The sequence below is a fragment of the Artibeus jamaicensis genome, unplaced genomic scaffold (assembly GCF_021234435.1).
Source record: "Artibeus jamaicensis isolate MK-2021 breed Jamaican fruit bat unplaced genomic scaffold, CSHL_Jam_final contig_2259, whole genome shotgun sequence".
Lineage (NCBI taxonomy): Eukaryota > Metazoa > Chordata > Mammalia > Chiroptera > Phyllostomidae > Artibeus > Artibeus jamaicensis.
Window position 1 is genome coordinate 797,070 of NW_026521468.1, and position 23,302 is coordinate 820,371.

The following is a 23,302-nucleotide window of genomic DNA, read 5'->3' on the forward strand; positions in this document are numbered from 1 at the left end:
GCCTCCGGGCCGACTGGACACTTTCTGGGCTCCTGCAGGATCGGGCTGCCCAGCTCAGGCCAGCCCAGAGGTTGGCTGAGGAGGGAGCCACAGTCTCCTGAGTCCCCCTGCAGGGCCTGGGTTGAGCATTCTCTGAAAAGGGAGGCGGGAGGGGTGGCAGAGTGGCGGAGCTGGACCTGGCGGTGGACGTGGGTCAGACATTGGAGGGCAGCTGCCCACGCAGCCTCGGAAAAGTCCCTCAGCCCGTCTGAGCCTCAGTTTCTCCCCTGGTGAGGGGAAGAACGAGCACCCTCCTCCCAGCGCTGGTGTCGGTATCAGCTGAAATAAACAGCTGCTGTGTGTGGCTCACTCGTGATGTGCTCGCTGGCTGTTTGCTGCTCTATCACCAGTCAAATTCATTGCCATCAGTAGCACGCACTAGATTGATTTGCTCCTTAGGTAGTTCACCGCCACCACACCAGGGGGCCGTGCCTGAAGGGACATGGGAAGTATCATACTTCTAAGGGTCACCCAGGTCAGGACCAGGCACCCACCCTGGAGGGGCACTGGATGCGGAGTGTGGCCCCGGCCCAGGACAATCTGGAGGCCGCAGCCTGGCTTGCCCCCAAGCACGTCTCTCCTGCATTCATTCCCAACTTGGCCTCACCTCCTCGTGGTTCTTCCTCAGGTAGGCCAGCTCCTCCTTCAGGTTCTCGATCTGCATCTCCAGGTCGGCTCTGGCCAGGGTCAGCTCGTCCAGCACCCTGCGCAGGCCATTGGTGTCGGCTTCCACGCTCATGCGCAGGTTCAGCTCCGTCTCGTACCTGGTGGGGGCGGAGGCGTGAGCCACAAAGTGCCACCAGGCCCCTTCCCGTGCACACAGAGGGCTCGTTGAGTGCAGGGCTGGGCCCACCACCAGCGGCCCTGGAGGCCCAAACTCACTTGGTGCGGAAGTCATCGGCGGCCAGGCGGGCGTTGTCGATCTGCAGCACCAGGCCGGCGTTGTCGATGGTGGCCGCCAGGATCTGGGGGGAGGATGGGCTCCGTGAGCAGGCACCCTCAGCAGCCCCGGGAAGGTCCTACAACACCCGCCTTGCGGCCCTTCGGAGAGTGTGCCAGAACGAAGGGAGCTCCCATGGTGTGGTCCCCTCCTCGGAGGACCCTCCTGGGGGACTCACAGAGTGGTGGGGGCCCGATGCCAGAAGACCCATGTGTACCCTCAACCCCCATGGGGTCACTCGCCCAAGCCACCTGGACCTCACTCCCTCTTTCCTACCTAACTTTACCTCTCAATTCAGTTGCCACCCCCTCCAGGAAGCCCTCCTGGATTCCGCACCCGGATCTCCCCCTCTGGACACACCTCCTCCCTTGCCCTTCTCTCTTCCACGGCACTTCTCCCCAGTGTGATTCTTCCATGACATTTTTTGGTTATTTCCCCCTCCATGAACTCTGAGTTCTAGGAAACAAGACCGTGTCTGTCTCTCCCTTCAAAATCCCCAGCCCCAGCTCCAGTACCTGGCCCAGAGTTGGCCCCCAGGAAACATTTATGTAATTAATTAGCTAATTAATGAGGTTACAGCTCACCCGACCGCAAACCTAGGGCAAAGCTTTCTTTTCCCATGGAGTCATCAGGCGGTTTAAATGAGAACGTGGGAGACTCTGGAAGGAGCTGAGGGTTGGTTATTATTACAGCCGCAGTAGCTGCTGCTGTGAGAAATGCCCAAGAGAAGCTCCCGTCGCGGGCCATGGTGTTGCGGGTGGAGAGCGAGGCCCAGAGGGAGCAGATGAACGGGGTGGAGTCTGGAATGCGTTCAGGCCCAGTGCCGAGGGCAGGAGGTGGAAGCGGGGCAGCCCCGGCAGGCTCACCCTGGGTCTGGGAAGTGACCTGCCCAGACCCCGTGTCATTCCAGGGCCAGTTTGTTACAGCCCAGGCCTCAGTGGGTCCCTCCCACCCACCTCGCTGCTCAGGATGTTGACTGGGCCCAGCCAGGGGCAGCTGCAAACACCCCTGAGGGGTGCAGTGACTCAGGGGCAAAGGCTTGGTGCGGGGTGCCCTGGGGTGCCCTGGGCACTGGTACTGAGGAGCTGGCTGACCCCAGATGGCATCGGGAGCACACTGACTCGCCCGGGCTCCCCACTGGCCAGACAGAGCCCAGCGTCTGATCGGCCACTCCACGTAGCTCTGCTTCCAGGGGGAAATTGCAGGAGTCCCCTGCCTGGCCGAGGTCCCGGGAGGGAGCAGGCGAAGCTCCTCGAAGAGCAGAGCCCCGCCCGGTCCTCCACCAGGAGACAGCAGGCCTGGCCCTCAGGGGCCCAGCCGGCCCCACCCCTGCTCCCCCGAGCCGGGCCCTCTGCTTCTCTTTGCCCTCTCGCCTGCCCCTGAGGGCGGCAGTGTGGGAGGACCTTCCAGGGGCACATTCGTAGAATGCCAAGGCCGTGTTGTCAGAGGTCAGGAGTGTCTGAGAAAGAGGGCGGGAGAGAGTCGTCTCCTTCATCGGACTGAGAGAAATTCCTTCCCTTAGGGGCTTTCAGCCTGAGTGGAGAGACACAGCCCCTCCTTCAGGGACCCTTCCCCCAGTCTGCAGGGAGACACAGCCTCTGCCCTCAGGGACCTCCAGAGTGACCATGACCGAGACAGTGAGGAGGACCCACAACGAAAGCTGCCGTGAGAATGTGCCAGTGAAATCAGCACAGTGAACAGGATACAGGTTGAACTTCAAAGTGCTGAAGGGACCCCAAGGTCTTGGGATATGAGGCAAGTGCCATCCCTCCAGGAGGACTGCCTGGAGGAGGTGAGGCAGGCAGGCAGACCCAGAGGGGAATGGAATGCGGGAAGGAGATGCCCAGCCTCATCTCCCAGCAGTTAACATCACACTCTGCCCCACCCGCGCTTTGCCCACGCTGCCCTCCCACCTGGAAGGCCCTCTTCTGCCTTCAGTGTTCTGAAGCCTTCCCCGCTCACTCCCCCACCACCCTCCTAACCACCCCTCCCAGAAAGGGGGAATCCAAACACCCTCCCGGCATGGGACATCCTCCAGGCCTGAGACCAGCGACTGGCACAGGGCTTGGGCCACATCAAGTGAGTGAACGGTGGAGCCCTAAGACAGAGATGCCCTCGAAGGCCCCGAGTTGGGGTGGAATGAGTCAGAAGAAGGCACTGAGGACGGAGGGGAAAGGCAGGGAGCCCGCTGGCGCACGCACCTTGCTCTTCAGGTCCTCAATGGTCTTGAAGTAGTGGCTGTAGTCACGGGCGGGCTCGGGGCCCTGCTTCTTGTACCAGTCTCGGATCTTCAGCTCCAGGTCGGTGTTGGCCTCCTCCAGGGCGCGCACCTTCTCCAGGTAGGAGGCCAGGCGGTCGTTGAGGTTCTGCATGGTCTCCTTCTCGCCGCCCCCCAGCAGGGCATCGGACACACTGACGCTGGGGCCGTAGCCCCCACCCAGGTTGCAGGTATAGCCCCCGCTGTAGCCGCCTCCCAAGCCCGAAGTGAAGCGGGACGAGGTAACCGACATGTTGCCACAGCTTCCGGCTCCCAGGAGGCTGGGGGCTCGGCAAGCGCCCCCAACACGGACCGAGGACACCCGAGAGAAACCCCCCATGGGCACAGAGCTGGACGTGGAGAACTGGCGGATGCTGCTGCTGGTGGCAGCCATGGTGGCCACCGGTCAGGAGCAGTGTCTGGTCTGGACAGAGACCCCGGGCAGCCCTTTATAGCCAGGCTATAGCGGGGCTGGGCCCCTGGCCCTTGAAGTCAAAGCCAAAACCCCAGCCATGTAATCTGCTCCTGTATCAGCCGCCCAGGGCCTGGGGCTCAGGATGGACGTGCTGACTGCACCCCCGCCCCCTCCCCTGCCAGAGCCTGGCCTGGGCAGGTGCCCCTCTCAGAAGCCCATTGTTCAGAAACAAAGGTGGTGTTGGAGCCGCAGCCCCGGGGTAGGGTGATCCTCCATCCTCAGCAGCAATTAGCCTCTGAGCTCATTCCTGAGGAGCTGGAGAACCCACCCAGCCCTGGCAGCCAGAAAGAGCCCAGAAAACAAGGCTCCACAGGCCTGAGCCCTGGAGGCTGCTCTGGCCCCTGACCCAGCATTCCTGGTCCCCAGGGGGAGGGTGCAGAGACTCAGAGTGATGCCCTCACCAGGCCCAACATGGCCCTGAAGAGCCCCCCAGGCTGAGAGAGAGGACCCGCCTCTGACCTGGGGAGCCCCCAGGTCTCTGGGGGTCATCCCAAGTCTGCAGCCTTGGCCTGGGGAGCCCCTTATCTAAGGAGACTAGACGTGCTTTGGATCCAAGTCTTAACAGGAAGTCAATTCATGGGCCCCAGTTTCCTCACTTGTAAAATGGGGGTAATTCCTGTCTCCCGTCGTCCCTGAAGGAATCTGGAGAGCTAGTGACAGCAGTGACCCTGGGGCTGACGGGGAGGACGAAGCCAGAGGGTTGGGGTGGCCGCTTGGGCCCCTCATCCCCCAGTAGCTGCAGAAGCCATTCCTGAGGCCCCCTGCCAGAGGCACGAGGGGGGAGCAGCAGGATCTGTGGGGCAGGGTGATCAACCGGTAAGCGCTGTGCCTGCACCCTACGAGGTAGCAGCCCGATCCCACATCCTGGCCGCTGGCACCCGCCACCACCCAACAAGGAGATTACCAGCCTAATCTCTGTGGCGCTAAAGGTTTAGGTGCTGCCAGGACACTGGCGTCTGCACGGGGCCTGTCTGCACGGGGAGCTTCCAGGGGCGGCCAGGGCCCATGGGATGGGCAGGGGAGGACGAGCCTGGCTCCCCAGGGAGCTTGCGGGTGGCCTGGGCACGCTGCCACACACGGGGACAGGGAGGGAGCCAGGCTTTCCGTGCAGCTGGAGATGCTGTGATGAGACTAGACTACTGGAAGGACTTCCGGCTTAGAAGGCGGCTGGCCTCTCATGCAAAGGTGTCTCCTGGCTTGAAGGGTGGGGACAGCGGAAGCTGTCTACCTGGGAGAGGAGGGGCGAACCCCAATCCCATCCTGCTCCCACCCTGCCTAAGAAGTCTGGGGCTTCCGAGGGCTGCTGGCGGGTAGAGGGAAGGGTCTCAACGCCACTGTCAGAGCACCAGGGCTATTTCCCAAGGTCGGATATCAAGAGGGACTTCCTGGCACTCCAAGACTGTTTGGGGGGGAGAGAGGGAACCAATAGACCCCGAGGTCACCTGGGTGGGCCAGAGGCAGGCCTCGCCCAGCTGGTCGCCCTCACAGGGAAGGGCAGGCATTCCCCCCACCTGCTGCTACAGGCACCCGGGGCTGGCCTCCCCGGCTTCCTCCACTCTCCCTCCAGGCAGGGAGCGCCCACCTTCCAGCAAGAATCTGGAGCAGATGGGCGGGGAATGGGGGGTAGGCCATGAGGCACCAGCCCCCTTCAGTGTCTCTCCCCAGAGCCCACCCCCAAAGCCCCCAGACCTTTGCCTTGAGGCCCAGTTTGAAGGGACAGAGAATCTGTCGACCTTCCTTCCTCCCTGCAGAATCGCCAAAACCTCAGCGCCCATCACCAGCACCTGCCCCTCTCCAGCTTCCTCTCCCCTGAGCTCAGGCCGCGTGCCCAGGTTCCGGCCTCTGTTCTGCACACCCTCCCGGCAGCCGGGTTTGCCCCAGGAGGGATCCCCTTCTTCTATTCTGTTTCCCCAGCCGCTCTCCTGAGGCCCCAGGCCTGCGCCACCCAGTGATGATTTCTGTCTGGCTCAGAAGGAGGCCCGCCTCCTGCCCCGGGGCTGTGGGAGACGTAAAACATTCCTGGGGCTCCTGGGAGCCCCCTCCCAGTTAGGTGAGTCAGAAGCAAGGATTCCGCCCCCCCACCCCACCGTGGTCCTGTCACCAGGTGCTCCCTCCCTAGGGACAAGCAGACACAGCCACCTCCCTCTGCCTGGTTTCGTCAGATGAGTCTGGGGTGGACCCAAGAGAGAGGACCCAGACACCTGCAGACACCTTGGCTCTCCAGGCAAAGCCACGTCAGGCCCTGAGGCCCCTCCCCCCGAAGGGAGGCCAGAGTGCCCTAGATGGGGCCCAGGGCAAGAGGAGGGGGCAAAGCAGGGAGGGAGGGCCAGAACGGATGGGGGACTCAAAGGTTGGAAAATTTTAGTTCAGAGTAATAGTTCATAAGCCTAGTAGTTAAGCCACGTGAAAAGCTATCAGTTCAGGGACTGCAGGAATGGCACGCCCAGGAGACCACAGCGACTGACGTCTGTCCTCCACGAGAGACAACCCAGGTGGCGTCTCCTGTTCCAGGGAGAGACAGTCCCTGCCCAGGACACAGCTACAGAAGATCACGGGTCAGGGGTCAGCGGGTCGAAGGGTGTCAGGGAGACTGCCAGACTGCCACTTCTACTGAGCCCCAAAGCCCTCCCCCCACTTCTGCCCCCTTAGAAAAAGGCTTGAAGGGAAATATGAGACAGTCTGTTAGGGTGTGAACCCACTGTCTTCTCAGACCACGGGCCTCTGAGTAAAGCACCCATAGAGATTTCAACCTGTCTCCGCTTATTGGGTCTGGTAGTGACAGGCAGCCTGAACACTGGCGCTGGCTTTTCCGGTTTTGGAAGCGGCGGGAATGGGCGGGAGGAAGCCTGGGAAGCAGAACCTGGGCCTGGCACAGCCGGAAACTCTGTTTCCCGGAGCTGGCAGAACTGCCTCCCTCCGGCTGCCCTTCCTCCCTCACCCCTTTCCCTCCTGCTTTCCCCTCCCCCACCCCCTTCCTTGGCCTGAGGGAGCTACGGGGGAGGTGAGGGGGCAGCAACTCCTGGTGGTCCCCCTATCGGGCCTGGGGGAGCTCCTGGCTCCTTCTGCCTGCCAGACCCCAGTCTCCCAGCGCCCTGGGGCCTTGTCCCTCTGCCCATCTATTCATCACCCTCTGTGCCCCTCCGGGCTTGCTGCTCACTCTCATCCCCTCTCATTGGTACCTGCTCTTCCATTGGTACCTGGAGAAAATTCCTCCAGGGCCAGGTGTGACCTGGGGTTCCCAAGAGAAAAGCTTGTTTCTCCCCTCTGATTGGACACTCCCTCAAGGCAGCAGCTATGTCCAACCCCCAGCCTGGGAGCTGACTTGGGGTGGGGGTCGCGTCACTGCAGGGGAGCCCCGGGGATATTTGGAGCATGGCCTGTGTCCTCCTTCCTTCACATAACACAGCTGGCAAGAAAGGGGTCCTCTCAGCTCTCCGCCGTGGTGCTGACCACCCAGGCCACCACCGGGTGCCCCTCCTGCCCGACCAACAAGGCAGGAGAAGGGCCAGGCAGTGCAGAAGGATGACCCTGGAGGGAGGGACAAAGGAGGGAAGACCAGGGGGCAGGACCAGGAGGAGAGGACTCTGGGAGGGAGGAAGGCGGAGGGGCCTCCACACCCAGGGCTCTCACCCCGAGGTCTACACTGGGAAGGGAAGTCGTCCACCCTTTCCAAGGGTGAAACAGCAGGACAGAGCAGCAGTACGCCTGTGCGAGGCCCAGACTCCACGGAACCTCCACCACCTCCTCCCATCAAGCCCCGCCTGCCCCTGAAAAGGCCCCAACCCACTGACGTGGGAAAAGCTCCCTGTGCTGAACCTCACAGGCCCTAGTCCCTGCTGCCTCCACCTCAGGACCGGGCCCTGAGGGCTTTTCACTCCACACTTCACAGGCAAAGCACTTTCCCCAGCAAGGTTTGATGGGGAGGAACCACAGCTCCTGACCTTGACAACCCCCAGGGTCAGACCTATGTCCCTGTGATGACTTACACACTTCCGGAGCCCATTCTAGCACCAGTGAGTGCTAGCCACTCTCACTTGTGTTAGAATTACAGGAGGTGGATCTGCTCCCTTTCAAGGATTATCATCCTTTGCTTTATCTCTGACCCACTGCAAGGTCTAACTCAGTGCACTGTACACAGTAAGTGCCCAATTGATGCTTGCTGCACAGGCGCAGGCAGTGAGAGCCCAAAGCCAGATGTCATCCTCCAGCACCATTCACTGCTGGTCATTGTGTGGCAGTCGCCGGGGGCAGAGAACTCAGGGCTGAGTCAGCCCAGCCCTGCCCAGCAGGACCGGAGGCGGGCGAGTGAGAGACAGACACACAAACAGCCCATCACCTCTGTGTTTTTGGAGCGGCAATAAAGGTATGTGTACACAAGCACCTGGGAGGGGCGGGAGGGAGCGACTCATTCAGACCGGACCTCTGAAGACACTTTCACAGGGAGGGACAGCAAAGCTGGGTTTGGAGCCAGGGCAGGGCTTTGCCAGGCAGAGAAGATGCGATGAGGAGTCGTCCAGGCGAGGGGGCGCGCCTGGCGTGTCGGGGACCACCCGCAGGCCTGTGGGTGGACCAGCACCTCCTGGGGAGGCAGTAGGAACGCTAAGGACAGTGGACCCCGTGAGGGTCAGCTTCGTTTGGCTACTAGCAGCTGAGCACATGCTCTGCGCCGGGCGCTGACCTGGGCTCTGGGTGGACGGTGATGAGCGCAGCAAACAGCATCTCTGCTCTCACGGGGCAGCTGTTCTAGCAGGAGAGGAGGTGACAATCGCAGCAGGAAAGGATACGGTCTCCGGGGAGACATGAAGGGGAATCTGGGAGCTCGGGGGCCAGGGAAGGAAGGCCTCTCCTAGGTAACACTGAAGAGGGCGACTGACCCTGCCGGAGTGACCGGTGGTTGGGCATCATACCGCAAAGCGGAAGGTCACCCGTTCGATTCCCGATCAGGGCAGATTGCCTCAGCTGCGGGTTCAGTCCCCGGTCAGGGCACATGCAAGAGGCGACTGATAGATATTTCTCCTTCGCATCGATGCTTTTCTTCCTCTCCTTCTCCTCCCCCTCCCCTCTAAATATAAATTAATAAAATATTTTTTTAAAAAAAGAGGGCAACTGAATAAGGAAAGAGGCAGCGGCTGAATGGGGTGAGCAAGGGTCTGAGAGGGGCAGGGCCAACCCCGCACAGAACAGCTTCTTATCCCCAGTTTGGCAGAGCTGGGCCCAGGCCATGCTGGCGAGAGCCAGGGCAAGGGACACCCTGGTCAGTTTCTGCTTGTTTTACCGCAGACTTCCCAGAGCCCTTCCACAAGCTAATGGGCACTGCGACCCTCCAAGGAAAGATGATGTGCTACGTACGTGCTTCCCAGGCTTACCCACCCAGGGAGCCACTTCCGGGAGGAGCAGCTGGGACTGGGGTCCCTCGGAAGCCACTTTGGGAATCTCTGCACCAACTGACCAGGCACTGACGTGGGCGGAACAGCTACTGCGCGGATCGGAAGGAAGGGGAGAAGGGGAAACCACCTGGCGAGGCTCACTGGAGTCTGGCCTGACCCCGCCCAAGCGTTGCCGAGGTCTGTTTTCTCTCCCTGTGCGTGTGTCTGTTTATAAAGATTTTACTTACTCTAAAGATTTTACTTTATAAAGATTTTTACTTACAAAGGGATATTACCGATCTCATCAATGCCTCTGGTTCCCCATCAGTAATATCTGTTGGCGAGCCACCTCATTTGTTTCCGATCCACCATGGCCCGCAGCTATGATCTCCTTCCTCCTGTCGCTACCAACCGCCTCTCTGGGCTCCAGCTTCCTTTGCTTTTAGAAGCAATGGTGACGTCAATCTCCCTCAACAGACAGCGGTGTGAGCTTTCGTGTCTAGCTCTGCAGGGGAAATTTTAGCAGTGGGACTGCTGGGTTGAAGGGTAAGTCCCTGTCTTACTTTGGTAACTATTTCCGGATTTCCTTCCGGAGTACAATGAAATGATATCTGGAGTTTGCCTGAGGACACGCTAACGTCCTGCACGCAAGACGAGGAGAAACAAGAATGGCAGCGTGTGACAATTATGAAAAGTGGGTGATGTTGTAGACGATCGGTGGGTAAATACACACTCTCGGAGTCTGGAACCGAATTGATAAAAATTTTAATGGCCAAAGATTTTCCTGCGCAGGGGCGAACTTTCCCAACTGTGACCGGAGTCACGTAGCTACTCAGAGCTACAAAATGGAAGTTGCGCCTGGCTTACAGACTACTGGGTATTTATATTTTCTAGCAAGCAAGCAAAGGCATACAGAAGCAGAGGTGGCGGTTAGCTATTGGCTTATTTAAAAACAGCGAGGGTCCCTGATTGGTGGGTGCTGCTGCTGGCGGGCACCTTCTGGCGGGCCCTGGTTAGTTACCTTATTTGGCTAGAATTTTAAACCCAATTGTTCTCGAATGTTTGTTCATTACCCTATTCCAGGAACTGCAGATTTAGGGTTGGGTAATGCCCTAGCTGTAATTTTCCTAGCTGGGTCTAACAGGTGACAGGCCTATGGGAGTTCGTTTGTCTGTTCGCTCTACTTCTGTGTATATTTGAAATTTTCCACAGTAAAAAAAAAAAAATGCCTTCTTGAAAAGCTCTGCAAGTGTTCGCCCCCACCAGCCACGAATGGCAGTGACCCCCCCCCCCCCCGCACATCTGCCCGCACTGGGTCTCAGCAAGGTTTCACGGTTTGTCTAGTACTGTTTCCCAATTTTTGCCTTTTTGATCACTGAAAAAGACCTCTCTTTTTTGGTTGCTTTGGTTTTCATTCCTTTCATTATGAGTGAGATTGAACATCCTTCCCTGTGCTCTTTGGTCCCTTCTTTTCCTTCTCCTTTCTTACGGCCCAGCTGCTGGTCTATTCCTTACTTAATTTTTTGGGGGGGTCTTTTCCTTTCTGACTGGTATGAGCTTTTGGTAAATGGGGGAATGAGGCCTTTGGCTCCTGGCTTGCAAATGCATTTTTCCCAGGGGCCATTGGTCTTCCATTGTTCATACTGTCTTTCTCCAAACAGATGATTTCATTCAAGTCCTATTTGCTAGGTTTTTCTTTTTCTTTTATGCACCTAGGCACAAGACAGTTTCAGAAGGGCTCACGTTGGTGATGAGGAGAAAGCCAGATGGGGGGCCGGGCCTGGAGCGATGGCCTGGGAGAGAGACCAGGGCCAGGGTGGGGATGAGGACGGTCGCCATGGTGAACGGGGAGTCGGGCCTGAGCCGGGGAGGCACCAGGAAGACGCTGCAGCATTTTCGGCGATGAGCAGGTGGCTGGGCAGTGATGTCACCAGCTGACACTGGAAACCAGAGGGAATCCAAGCCAATTTCAGAAGAAGAAAACAATGCACTGCTCTCAAAGCACTTGGCACCCTGTGTGGTCACACCTATCGTCACCTCCTCTAGACATGAGCAGGGACCTTGCCTCCTCTGTGTCCCCAGAGGCTGAGACAGCAGATGATGCTCCGTAACTACAGAAGTGAATAGAAAGTGAATGGCTTGAGTCTGAGGGGCCTCTGCCTGGACAGAAATGTCAGGAGGTGGAAGGAGTCATTCACAGCTGAAGGGACGTGTTCCTCCGTAAGTCCACCGCCCTCCACCAAGGAGTCAATGGGCTTGGCCACAGCTTGTCTGAGCTGGACCTGGCTGTGCCCACAATCCCGCTCACGGGAGCCTTCGTGGCAAAGGAGGAGGGCAGTGCCTGGTCCTGAGAACTCCAGGATCCTAGGATGTGGCAGGTGGAAGTCCTCCTCCTCCTCGAGGTGGGTGAGGGAAGCAGAGAGGCAGTAAGGTCACACAGACAATGGCAGAGGCAGAGCCCTGGGGCTGGAACCCCGGGGAACTTTCTAGAAAGGCCAGCTGGACCCGACAGACCCTAGCAACCCAAAGAAGCACCCCCGGAGCAGGCCAAATGGCCAGTCACATTTCCAGAAATGTGAGGTCAGCACCTGGAGAGAGGATGGAGACGCTGACCACACAGTGCCTGACCAGGGAGAAGGACAGGGGACAAAGAAGACACTCTGGGGCTCACACTTCATGGATCGTCTCTTTTCACCCCTGGGCTCGTTAGCTCCCAAGGGTGAAGCCGGAATCCTCCCGCAGGCCCCTGGGCTTTCCTAGAAAGAAACGATTGAGTCCCCACTCTCCAGCCCATCAGCGGGAGTCTCAAATCTGTGCCTGGAGCGCCCTCTGCCGGCCATCCTGGGTCGTGCGCCTCTGCTCCGCCATCCCGAGAGGTATCGCGGGGGTCTGGAGACAAGGGGACTCCACCCGGTCTTCACACCGGCCCTCTCTCTCCAGGGACCTGGTTTCCCCTCACCATCTTCAACCCCTCCCCCTTTTGTCCCTTGACCGCTGTAGCTCCAGAGACCCAGCCCGGGCCACTGTGTCCATTCCTCTGTCTCCAGGCCCACGGACACAAAATTCCTTCCTGAAGCTGGCCCGTGCGTTACGTCATGCCTCATCCCCAGCTTTCCCCATTCTCCTTTCTCAGAAAAATCCTGCCCTGTCTGGCATAAAGCCCTCCTCCCCGCCCCCCACCTTAGGTCATTCTATTAAACCACTCATTCCAAAGTCAGCTGCCTTCACCAGCTTTTCCCAGCCCTAAACGTGAGTGTCGCTGGGGCAGAGCACTCTCCCCCCTGTGGGGGCCACCCCCTTCCCGCTGCCACCTCCCTAGGGACGGTGCTTTTCTTGGGCGCCCCACACAAAGTATGGCACCCAATCAGTTCACAACAGATGGGGCGTGTCTGTGCGCAAAGCTTTGTGAGTGCCCAGTGTGCGCATCAGTGTCCTGGCGTGCCCTGTGCATGCTGCACAGTGAGTGTGTCCACCTCTGTGGGGTCTCACAAGGTCCCCTGGGCGGGGCTTCTCGCCCAGGCCGCTCACTGCCCAGTGAAGAGCAGAAAAAGCTCGCGTCCCCGCCCGCAGAGGGCAGCACTGAGCCGCTCTGGCCCCGCCAAGACCTGTGCCAGGGAAAAGTCTCGTGTCTCACTAGACGCTGGGGCACCCACAAGGGGTAGCGGAGAACTCCAGACCTACGAAAGGAAGCGAGGAAATAACACCCCCAAATCGAGACTGCAGAGGGAGGGGTGGTGTGGGGAGGAACCTCCTCAGAGTTTTTAAAATTAGATGGTAAGTTCATGAGTGTTGATTGCATCTTAATTCTTAAATCCTACACATGTTATCGATAGTATTTGGAATCTATTTGACATTATTTCTTTTTGTTTAATAAACAACTGCCTCTAGGAGAGAAAAGAGCACTCCCCCCCTGAGTAAACTCACCTGGGGCCCACTGAGCCTTCACGGTCCCTGGGTCTCCCCAGAACTCCCGGGGGTGGGTTCCCTGGGTTTGACCACGGCCTTGGGGAAGGGAAAGCCCAGCAGCTTCTACTGCCCTGGGTTCTGGTCAGCCCCCCTCCAGGATAAACCACAGACTGACACAAGGCTCACATGCACACTCACAAAATCACACTCACATTCATTCAGACTCTTACACACTCACCCACATTCACATACACACTCCATGACTCCCACACTCGCACTCACGAGTCTCACGCAGTCACACTGATATCAGTCACAGGCTCACCCGTCATCATCACAGATGCACACACACACACTAATACGCACATCCACCGACTCTCATACTCACACAATCAGCTCACACACACTCACAAACTTACACAACCACTCACACTCGCAAACCCATTTACACACTTGTATTCGCACTCACACATTCATGCAGATTTGCCCAGCCTCGCACATGAATACACACTCACAGGCTAACACATTCACACTTCCACGCACTCATACACACCTGTACACACTTACACACGTGTGCACATTCCCACTCACACAGCCTCTCGCTGCTCATACTTTACACACCCATCCACATACTCAGAGCCCCTCACATACCAGCCTATTAACAACCTTGAGTCTTCACAGGGGGAGAAGGAGCCTGTATCTTCCTTGATCCCAAGAGAGATTTCTGGAATCTTCCCAGGGGACCCCAATCCCAAGGCAGATGGGTGTTTCTGCCCAGACCAGGGGAAGCAGAAGCAGGGCCAGGGCCACTGAGGAGCTCCCCAGACGTCCTCCACTTGTTCATGAGCTTCTCTCCCTCCCCGACACACATGAGGGAGGGCCTGGGGACAGGACGGGGCCACACACCAGATCTGGATCTTGGGGAGCTCTGTCTCCAAGGCAGACGCCTGGACCTCACGAGCTGGCCCACCAGGGAGGGCATCACAGACGCCCAGCATGTAGGGCTGCGGGAGTTCCTGAGGGGGGCGCCTGGCACCCCAAGAGTCAGGATAGCCAGGGAGGGGGTCCAAGCAGGGACCTGTACTCGCAGGGGTCACAGGTAGACACTGGCCTAGGTAAAGGCCAGGAGGCATGGGGGCCTGGCACCCTCGGGCAGGAGTGGGGCACCCCAGGCCGGAGAGGTGGCTGCGGAGGGAGAGATGAAATGGGAGCTGGGCGAAGAGGCTGGCTGGGCCCTACATGTCACTGCCGAAGACTGTGGCCTTTCTCTCGAAGGCCACGAGGCGCCCGGGCCAACTGTGCAGAATGAAGAGGGACAAAGCCTCCCTGCAGGGGCCAACAGCATGTGCCCAGAGGCTGCAGGCCTGGCAGGTGCCACAGTCCCCCGTCCCAGGAGAGAACTGGCCCAGATACCCCACGCCCCCAAACCCCCCATCCAGGTTGCAGCCGAGTGCCTCCCTGACCATCAGAGGAGCCCCAGTGAGTGCCTGAGGGTCTGTCTGCCTGTGCAAAGGGTCGGAAAGAAACACACAGCACCCAGGGCCCGGGGATCTCCAGGGAAAGCCGCCGGTTTCTCCCAAAAGGCCTTCCCCTGAGGGGCCGCTGGCTACAGCCCAGCAAAGATCAAGGGGGCCCAAGGGAACCCCGCAGGAGGGAGAGGGGCTGGGAGGCTGGCGGAGCATGGGGGGTGCAGCTGGGGAGGGCCCTGGGTTCCGGCTCCCCTGCTAGGGCCTGTCCCTGGGTGAGGGAGGGTGGGGCTGCTCCTGCCTGCACATTCCGGCTGCTGCCTCACCCTTGCAGCCTGTTCTCACCTGTTCCCATGATTTCCCAGGCTGCCCTGGACCCAGCTCTCAGTGCCATCTCCCAGAATCCTTCATGGCTCAGGAGCCAGCTGCAAGGACCCTGGTCTGAATGCCCAGACCACCTGCCCTAGAACAACTGCCTCCCCACCACACACACACACACACACACCAACAACAACAACTGGGCCTTCGGCGGCGGAGGCATTTTTCTTCCCAGCAAATAGCACCTCCCAGAGACACACTGCTGCCCTCCCGCCACAAGGCCCTGGGCAGGGGATGGAGAATGGCGGCCACACAGTCCCCAGAAGGTCAATGGGAGCAGGGTCACCCCCAGAACAACAGCCCTAGGGTTCAACAAAAAAAGGTTGGGGAGGGAGTACCCCAGCCTGACACCTCCCAGGCCGGCCCTGCCCCCAGTGCTCAGTGGTGGGCCGGCTGGGGCCAAGGTGGCACCCACCCTGCCCTCCTCTCTCCACCTGCGGTTCCCTGGCCACCTGGAGCTCAGTACAGGCCCGGGGTCCCCATCCAGGCTCATCTCTCAGACTTCCCTCCCACGGCCCTAAGTGTCCCCGCTCCCGCTGTCCTTGCAGGACGGAATTCCCACGCCCACCTGAGCCCCAGGGCCCGGGCCTGGCTGTTCCCACCAAGGCCCGGGAGGGGATTTCTGCAGCCCAAGCTGCCCTGGGCCCACCCAAGAAACAGCCCGGCCCTGCCTGCAGCAGGGGCACGATGGAGGGGACCAGCCCAGGCCCCACAGGCTGAGCTGGAAACCGATGAGGCCACAGGGCAGGGGACGGGGTGAGAGGCAAGGGCAGTGACGGAAATGCTGGCTCCCCAGCAGCACTGGGAGGAAAAGGGCAGACGGCGAGCAAGGCCCCGAGTTCCAGGCTTGAGGCCTGACTGGTAGAGGCTGATGCAGAGGCTGCAGGGCTGGGGTGGACCCGGCCGGGGAAGCAGCGGGGGCCCGGCATAGCCCATCTCAGGTCCCAAAGCAATTCCTCAACCTCAAGGTCACATTTCAGCCCCCAAGAGCCCAGGGGCCTTGGCAGGTGGGAGGCTCCTGCCCTCCTTCCACAGGAGAGGAAACTGAGGCCCAGAGAGAGGAAGCAGATTTTACAGGTGGCAGGACTGACCTTGACCGACCCACACAGGGATCCGTCCCAGCCCCTGATGCCGGTGCAGAGAGCCCAGCAGCGGGTGTGGAGGAAGCAGGGCCAGGGTGGCGGCCTGTTTGTAATGGCCCCGCAGCGTGGATGCCCCCACGGGCACGGGGCCCCACGCAAAGCCTGTGTCCCAGGACCCCACTGGGCACCAGAACTCCAAGCTGGTGAGGACAAAGGCCTCCCTGAGAGACTGGGGGCAACAAACAGAATGCTGCCCGCCCCCAGCTCTCAGACCGCCAACCATCTGAGTAGTAAGCAAGGTCAAAGCCCACCCACAGCCTGTCTTAAGCACCAGCCCCCAGCTCTCCAAGTGCGGAGGCAAAGGGGGGCAAGAGTAGGGGGTGAGCAGGGGCGCCCCAACTGCCCAGGCCCTTGTGGGGACTGGGGTTCCAGGACAGGCTGCCCCCACAGCCTGCACCCCACCCAACAAGGATCTGCAAGGCCAGCAGTTCCCACACCCCATTCCTAGCAGCTGCCAGACCCGTCCCTTACAAGGCCATGGTGCTGAGCTGGCCCAGGGCGGGCGGGGGCCTGGGCGGGGCGCGGCACACCTGGCCTAGCCAAGCCCTGGCGCACCCTGCGTGTGAGGAATGTGGATGCCGCCCGGGCCGGCCCTGGGAAAGCGGCCACCCCCGTGGCTCCCGCCCAGCCCTGACTCAGCCCGGGTGGGCCGGGAAGCTGCAGCCTCAGCAGGATGAGCCTCTCCCACCCCACCCACCCCGCCCACCCCACCTGCCTCACACTGGGGACAGGGCCTGACGAGGGGCCGAGGTGCCAGGGCAACGCCCACTGGGCCTTCTTGTTGGAACAGCAGCGATTCTCTTTAACTTGACCTTCTCCTGCACAGCCCAGGGTCTGCCCACAGCAAACCCCCAAATGTTAAAAGAACTAGGTCCTCTAAACAGAGCAACCCACCCCATGGGGCCTGAGCCCCCTCCCCCATCACTTCTCGGAGCCTCAGTTTCCTCATCTGTCAAAGGGGCCGGTGGCAGTCCCATCCCAGACTGTAGGGCTGAGGTGGTGGGGAGTTACTGCCTAACCTAGAAGCATTTGACAAGCGGTGACCAATTCATTGTGGCTTCGGCCAGGCCTGGCAACTGGGGAGAGGACCCACCAGCTCAGAGAGGAGAGGCAGCAAGACCCTCGGGGACCCCTCCCAGGGCCACAGAAGCTTCACCCCACCTCAGAGGCCGCACGCTCTCAACTGAGCTGAGGGCTCCCACCAGCTCTGCTTCTGTCACCCAGTACAGGTGTCCCAAATTCCCAGGACAGGGCCTGTGTCTCCTCCTGAGACTGGGAGCTCCTGGAAGTCTCCCTCAGACGGAGGGCTCCCCAGACACCGAGCCCTAGACCATGGAAACCAAAGGCCAGTGCAGACCAGAAAAACTGTCCTTCCCCTCCCAGTGCCACCAGGCTTCCCGGGCCCTGACATTGCCCACCCCCCTCACCCGCTCAGCCAGCCCCCAAACACAATACTGGAGCCACCCCGTGGTGCCCCCCACCCTGACCCCGGCAGCTGGGGAACCTCCCATAACCCCCGCCAGGAAGGGCGCCTGCTGTCTACAGCCAGAACAAACGTGCCCCTCACCCCTGGTCTCCCCTCCAAGAGCTCTGCTTCCGTCCCCCACTTCTGTCCCGTGATTCAGGCTGGGAGAGGGGCTGGGATCGGGGCCACACAGTCAAGGTCGTTGGCACAACAGCCCTGGCTGGCGTGAGCTCGGGCAGGGAGGGAAGGGGTCTCCGGGTCCACAGGGCCCCGCTGCCCCCTCCCCAGCCCCAGCCAGGCCCCCCCACAGCAGGGCGCGCAGGCCCGGGCTGGGGTGCGGCGCGGGCAGGACAAACAGTCTCCAGTGCTGGGTGTTGTGTCTCCGCTGCCAAGGCGGGAGGCTGGGGACTGGCAGCCTGCCATGTTTGGGCCCCAGGCTGAGTGTGTGGGTGGGGGGACTTGGGGTGTGGACGCGCACTTCCCACTCCCAGGCCCTGTGGGTAGGGAGGGCCTGCCGGGACTTGAAGCTCCCCGGGCTGATCCGGACCTGCTCCGGCCCTGCCGCCCCACCTTTCTGCTGGCTCTGGGACACGCCAGGCCAGGTGGAGCGTGTGGGGGCAGGGCAGGCTCCCCGCTGCTCCGATGCAGGGGCCCAGGGAGCGGGAGCCCCAACAAGACAGGCACCGCGATGCCCCCACCCCCAGGACCGACTTCATACCCCAGCCTGTCTCAGACCCTGTGAGAAGGGGCCCTAGAACACCGGGTTAAGTCACCGCCCCTCTCTGGGCCTCAGTGTCCCCGGCTGTAGCGTCAGGAGCTGGCCAGGGTGGTCCCTGAGGGGCATCCCAGTTCTGTTCTCCCCGTCAGGAGCTGAGAGAGGTGGAGGAGTCAGGCAGTTGCCTGGGGCCATGGCTGTCTGGGAGCCCCTGGCTCCACAGGCCCACGGCCCAGCCCGGGGCTGGCTCCCACCAGTGGCTGGGCACAGGGGCCCAGGGCTGCAGCCAGGACTGGTGCTGGAGGGAAAGCGGGTCCCCCCGCTGGCCCCGATGGTGGGGCTACCCTTCCTCTGTCTCCCAGCAACGGCCGGGCAGTAGCCCAGAGAACCCGGGCCTGACCCCTGCTGACTTCTCCCGGCTCCCTCCCTCTCAGCCCCCTGCCTCTCAGACAGAAGCCAGCCTTCATTCATTAGATCATTTATTGAGCACCAGCTGTGTGCCTGGCTCTGTGCTGGAGGCTGGGGAGGCAGAGCCAAGGCCCCTTCCCAACGTCGGGGACACACACCATGGTACAGGAAGCCAGGGCAGCACCAAGAGGGCCGCGTGGGGACAGGGCAGGGAAGCTTTCAGGGGAGGGAGAGGCTGAGTCCCAGTGGGGGGCAGTGGCAGGGGGAGAGCGGGAGGGGGCGTAGGCATGTGAACAGGCCATGCCCCAGAGGGCACGACAGGTATGGGCATTTTGGGGTGAGAGCCCAGGAGGCGAGACTGGCAAAGGGGCAAGGAGCTGGCCTTTGGGGGCCTTGCAGCCAGGTGAGCTGGTGGGGATAGGGGTCGTTGCAGGGGAGGGGGAGGACCTGGTTCTGTGGGGAAGGACCCATCTCCCCACAGGCAAACACTGTCTCTCATCCCCAGCCGAGACTCTGCACCCCCCCACCCTCGGAAACCCAACCTAGGTGACTGCTTTGGGCAAACACATGAGCCATTGCTAGTCCAATCCAGACCTGCCCTCCGGAGCCTCGAGTTGGCAAAACAAAAGAGAAAGAGGCCTGTCCATGCAAGTGCGCCAGCTGCAGGGCCACGGGACCACCAGGCCACCGGGTGGGGCGTGCATGGGGGCTGGCCTGGCTGGGAGCAGAGGGACAGCAGGCCACACGCTCAGCCACTTGCAGGATCCCCTCACCCCCGGCGCGGATGCCGGGGCCCCTGGGGAATGAAGGCCCCTGCCCCGGCAGGCTCCACAGTGTGCTGACTGGAAGTGTAGGATCCCAAACACAACTGGGTGCATTTTCACAATGAGCCCACCGGTGTAACCAGTCCCCAGATCGCCAAATAGTCTGGGCACCTCCCAGAGTCCCCCGCACCCCTCCCAGGGACTAACCCCTGCCCCCAAGAGTCACCATTACTCCTGGCGACGTGGATCCCTGGGCACACTTTTGTGCTCTACAAAACTAGGCTCGCGAGCACGGCTTCTTTCCTGTCTTCTTTCTCGCTCAGCATTACGTCTGCAGGATTCTCTCCCTGCCTAGAGAATCCTGCTGCGTGAATAGCCCATTCCAGGCAGGGCAGCTTGGGGAGCCTGGACCCCAGCCTTGCTCCGTCCAGAGCCTGGGGGACCACACAGGCCCCTGTCCCCACCCAGAGAGGGCCCCATACTTCTCTCCAGACCCAGTGGGGAGCCTGGCCTGGGGCTGCAGCCCACGCCCCCCGCCCCCAGCGCTCCAGTCCTCCATCCCAGTCCCCCCTCCCAAATCCAGTCCACTCATCCCCATGTAAGAGCGGGTGGAGAGATATGCTAATGATATGCAAATGAAATGAATGCAGAGGGAGGAATATAGTCGACAACATTGTAACAACCAGGATGGTGCAGGGTGGGTCCTGGAAACACTGAGAACACGCTGTGAAGGAGATGATTCTCCAACCACTACGTGGTACACCTGGCCCTAACACAAAAGAATGTTAAATGCGAAAAAAGAATAACTTTTTAAATAATAAATAAATAGATGCAAAGGGACCCAGGCTCCCTGAGTCAACAAGGACAGTGCAGAGCGAGACCTCCAAACTCCAAGCGGGCGGACCTCGGGCTGCCTGCGGCCTCACCCCTCCCACAGGCTCCTGACCCCCAGCGCCCCAGCCTCTCTCCCTGAAGCCACCCCCCACCTCTGCTTCCTGCACTGATTCCATGGAGTTCACCAGGGCTGCAGGGGGCGCCCTGGGGTGGGCTCAGCCCCTCCCTCCAGGACGCCCCTCTGGCAGGGCAAGTGACCCAACAGCACTGGACTTGGGGACTCAGTAGGTGTGGGCCTGGCCTGAGACTCTGCACTTGTGGCAGCTCCAGGGGACGTCCATGCTGCCGGCCAGCCCGGGTCACAGAGTGACAGTAGCCAGCCATCCGCGGGGTGGGGAAGGGGGTGTGCGCACAGGGCCCCAGGAGAGAGGCAGCAGGAGAGTGGTTAGGGATGCACCTGGGAACCAGCAGGCCAGGATCGAATCCCAGCTGTGCCCCCTCCTCATGATGGCACGTGTCCTCCTGTCCCAGAGCGTGGGGTCCTGAGCTGGAAGGTGCCCACTGACAACGATGGGCCCACCCACCAGGTTCCCGAGGCCTCACTGAGGCAGAACCTGTCAAGCATCTCCGCACAGCCTGGCGCATTGCAAGCACATGATAATTGAGAGACTCTTTTTTATTTTTCCTTTTTTTTTTTAAGCCAGGGTTGGCTAGGAAAGGGTACGAGGAAAGCTTTTGGGGTGAAGGAAACTGTCTCCAACCCTGATTGTGGTGGTGGTCCCTTGGGTGCGTCCATTTGTCAAAGTTCGTGAAGCCCGCGATTAAAATAGGTGAAGGCCTCAATACCTCAGGAAAACAGAACGTTTACTAAGAGACCGTGAGACCGTGAGACCGGGCGTTGGAAGATGAACAGAATGACGGAGTCGTTAGGAGGAGGGAGCTGCCAAGGCTGAGGCAGGGAGCCCTGAAGACGCAGCCTCGCACGCTGCCAGGGAGGACGGTGACGGCGCCCCTGGCGGAAGGACCGCGCCTCAAACTGGAGGAAGTGCCCCGCCATCCTCCACGGGCTGCTGGAGACAGGAGTTCACGGGGCCCTTGCTGGCGCCCCCTGGTGGCTAACGCCAGTGACCACTAATTGGGCACCTACTGTATGCCAGCAGGCCCTGATCTGGAACTTGACCTAGATCAGCGGTCACTGCGTCCAAGAGCTAAGATTGTTTCTTACATTTTCAAATAGTTTTTTAAAGTGAAATAGAGCAATATATTATGACATGTGAAAACTGTAAGAAATTTGCCCTGGCCAAGTAGTTCATTCGGTTAGAACATCATCCGAATACACCAAGGTTGTGGGTTCAATCCCTGGCCAGGGTACATACAAGAATGAACTAATGAATGCATAAATACGAGAACCAAATCTCTCTCTCTCAAAGTCAATAAATAAAAAAAATTTTAATTGTATGAAATTCAAATTCAGCATCTACAGATAAACATGTATTGGAATATGACCACGCCCATTTGTCCATGGAGAGTGCCACACTTGGAGGGCAGGGCTGAGCATTTTCGACAGAGACCACGTGGCCAGCAATCCCTAAAATACTTACCATCTGGCCTCTCACAGAAAAAGTTTGTCTGTGGAGATCGCACCCCACAGCCCCTGCACGAGGTCGCGGCGAGTTAGCGCCCAGGCGGGGAATCGGGTGCCACCTGAGCCCCGCCCACGCATCCTGCGGCCTCCCAGCCACAGACTCCCACGAAGCGAGCGAGTGAGCTCGGGGTCTGGGCGGAAGTGTGTGCGCAGGGGCCGCAGGGTCTGAGCGCTCTGCACCCTGCAGACACGCACTTCCCGAGAGAGCGGGTGGAGAACACGGGAGGTAAAACACCACCTGCTCCTCCTAAAAGTAAATCCGAAGAAAATAACAAGGAAGTAAAAGACAGTAAGAAAGAAGGTGTAGGAAACATAAAGACAGACCAACCATCAAGTGAGGGGAATTATCTAGAAATTGAAACGGCTCTGGCTGGTGTGGCTCAGTGGACTGAGCATGGGCTTGTGAACGGAAAGGTCGCAGGTTCAATTCCCAGTGTAGCCAGGTCCCCAGGTGGGTGCCTGCAAGAGGCAACCTGTGGATGTTTCTCTTGTATGTTGATGTTTCTCTACCTTACTTTCCCCCTCCCTTCCCCCTCTGAAAAAAAAATAATAACAATAATGAGAAATGGACAATGAAGGGATGATTAAACCAGACCCCGGTGCTCCTCCAGAAGTGAGGGCGAAAATGCAAAGATAACCACTGAGGAGATGATGGATCAGGCAAATGACTATTTTTTTTTAAGTGGCCACCACTAAATGATGGTGACCTACAGAAAGCCATTGACTTGTCCACAGATGCCACCAAGCTGAATCCTCGCTCAGCCATTCCCAATGCCAAGAGAGCCGGTGTCGTCACCAAATTACGGAAGCCCAGTAAGACTTCCGGGCCACTGGGAAGAAGCAGCCCATGACCTTGCCCTTGATGAAGAGGCCAGTGCAATGCTGAAAGTTCAACCAAGGGCCCAGAAAACTGCAGAACATCAGGGAAAGTACGAGCGGAAATGTGAGGAGCGAGAAGTGAAAGAAAGAATGGAAAGGGTCGAGAAGGCTCCGAAGGAACACGAGAGAGCCCGGAGGGAGGGAGAAGTCGGCCGCGGTCGGGAACTCGGTGTGGCTCTCTTCCGGACGGCTTTCCTGGGGGAAATGCATGGCCCCATGAGGCCCTCCGGGGTCCAGAGGTTCTCACAAGCCACTCAGGATCCAGAAGCTGTGGTGGCCTTCTAGGATCCGGCAAATACGGCCCAGGACCCGGCGCATGTGTCAAAACATCAGAGCAACCCAAAGGTTAGGAATCTCATCAGCAAATGGTCAGCCAAATTAGCAGGTCAAGCGTAATGACCTTCGGACAGATAAAGCCCTTGCTGAAGGAGGAGCACCCAGTGGGTTAGATCACCCAGTGGATGGCGCCATAATACAAACAGGTGCGCCTCTGACTTTCTCGTGAAGAAAACTGGGGCGCTTTGCAGAGAATCCCTACCCTCACCCCACATGCAGCTGTAATATTTTACAGTGTTTTGCTTTTATGTTATTCCTTCAGATACTGTTTTCCTGCTAGGAATTATAAA

General features: G+C 59.7%; 1 pseudogene; it reads left to right on the top strand.

Annotated features, from left to right (window-relative positions):
- The first annotated feature begins 3,487 nt into the window (after nt 1–3,487).
- LOC119037531 (hsc70-interacting protein-like) lies at nt 3,488–23,072 on the top strand (annotated as a pseudogene).
- The last annotated feature ends 230 nt before the right edge of the window (nt 23,073–23,302 follow it).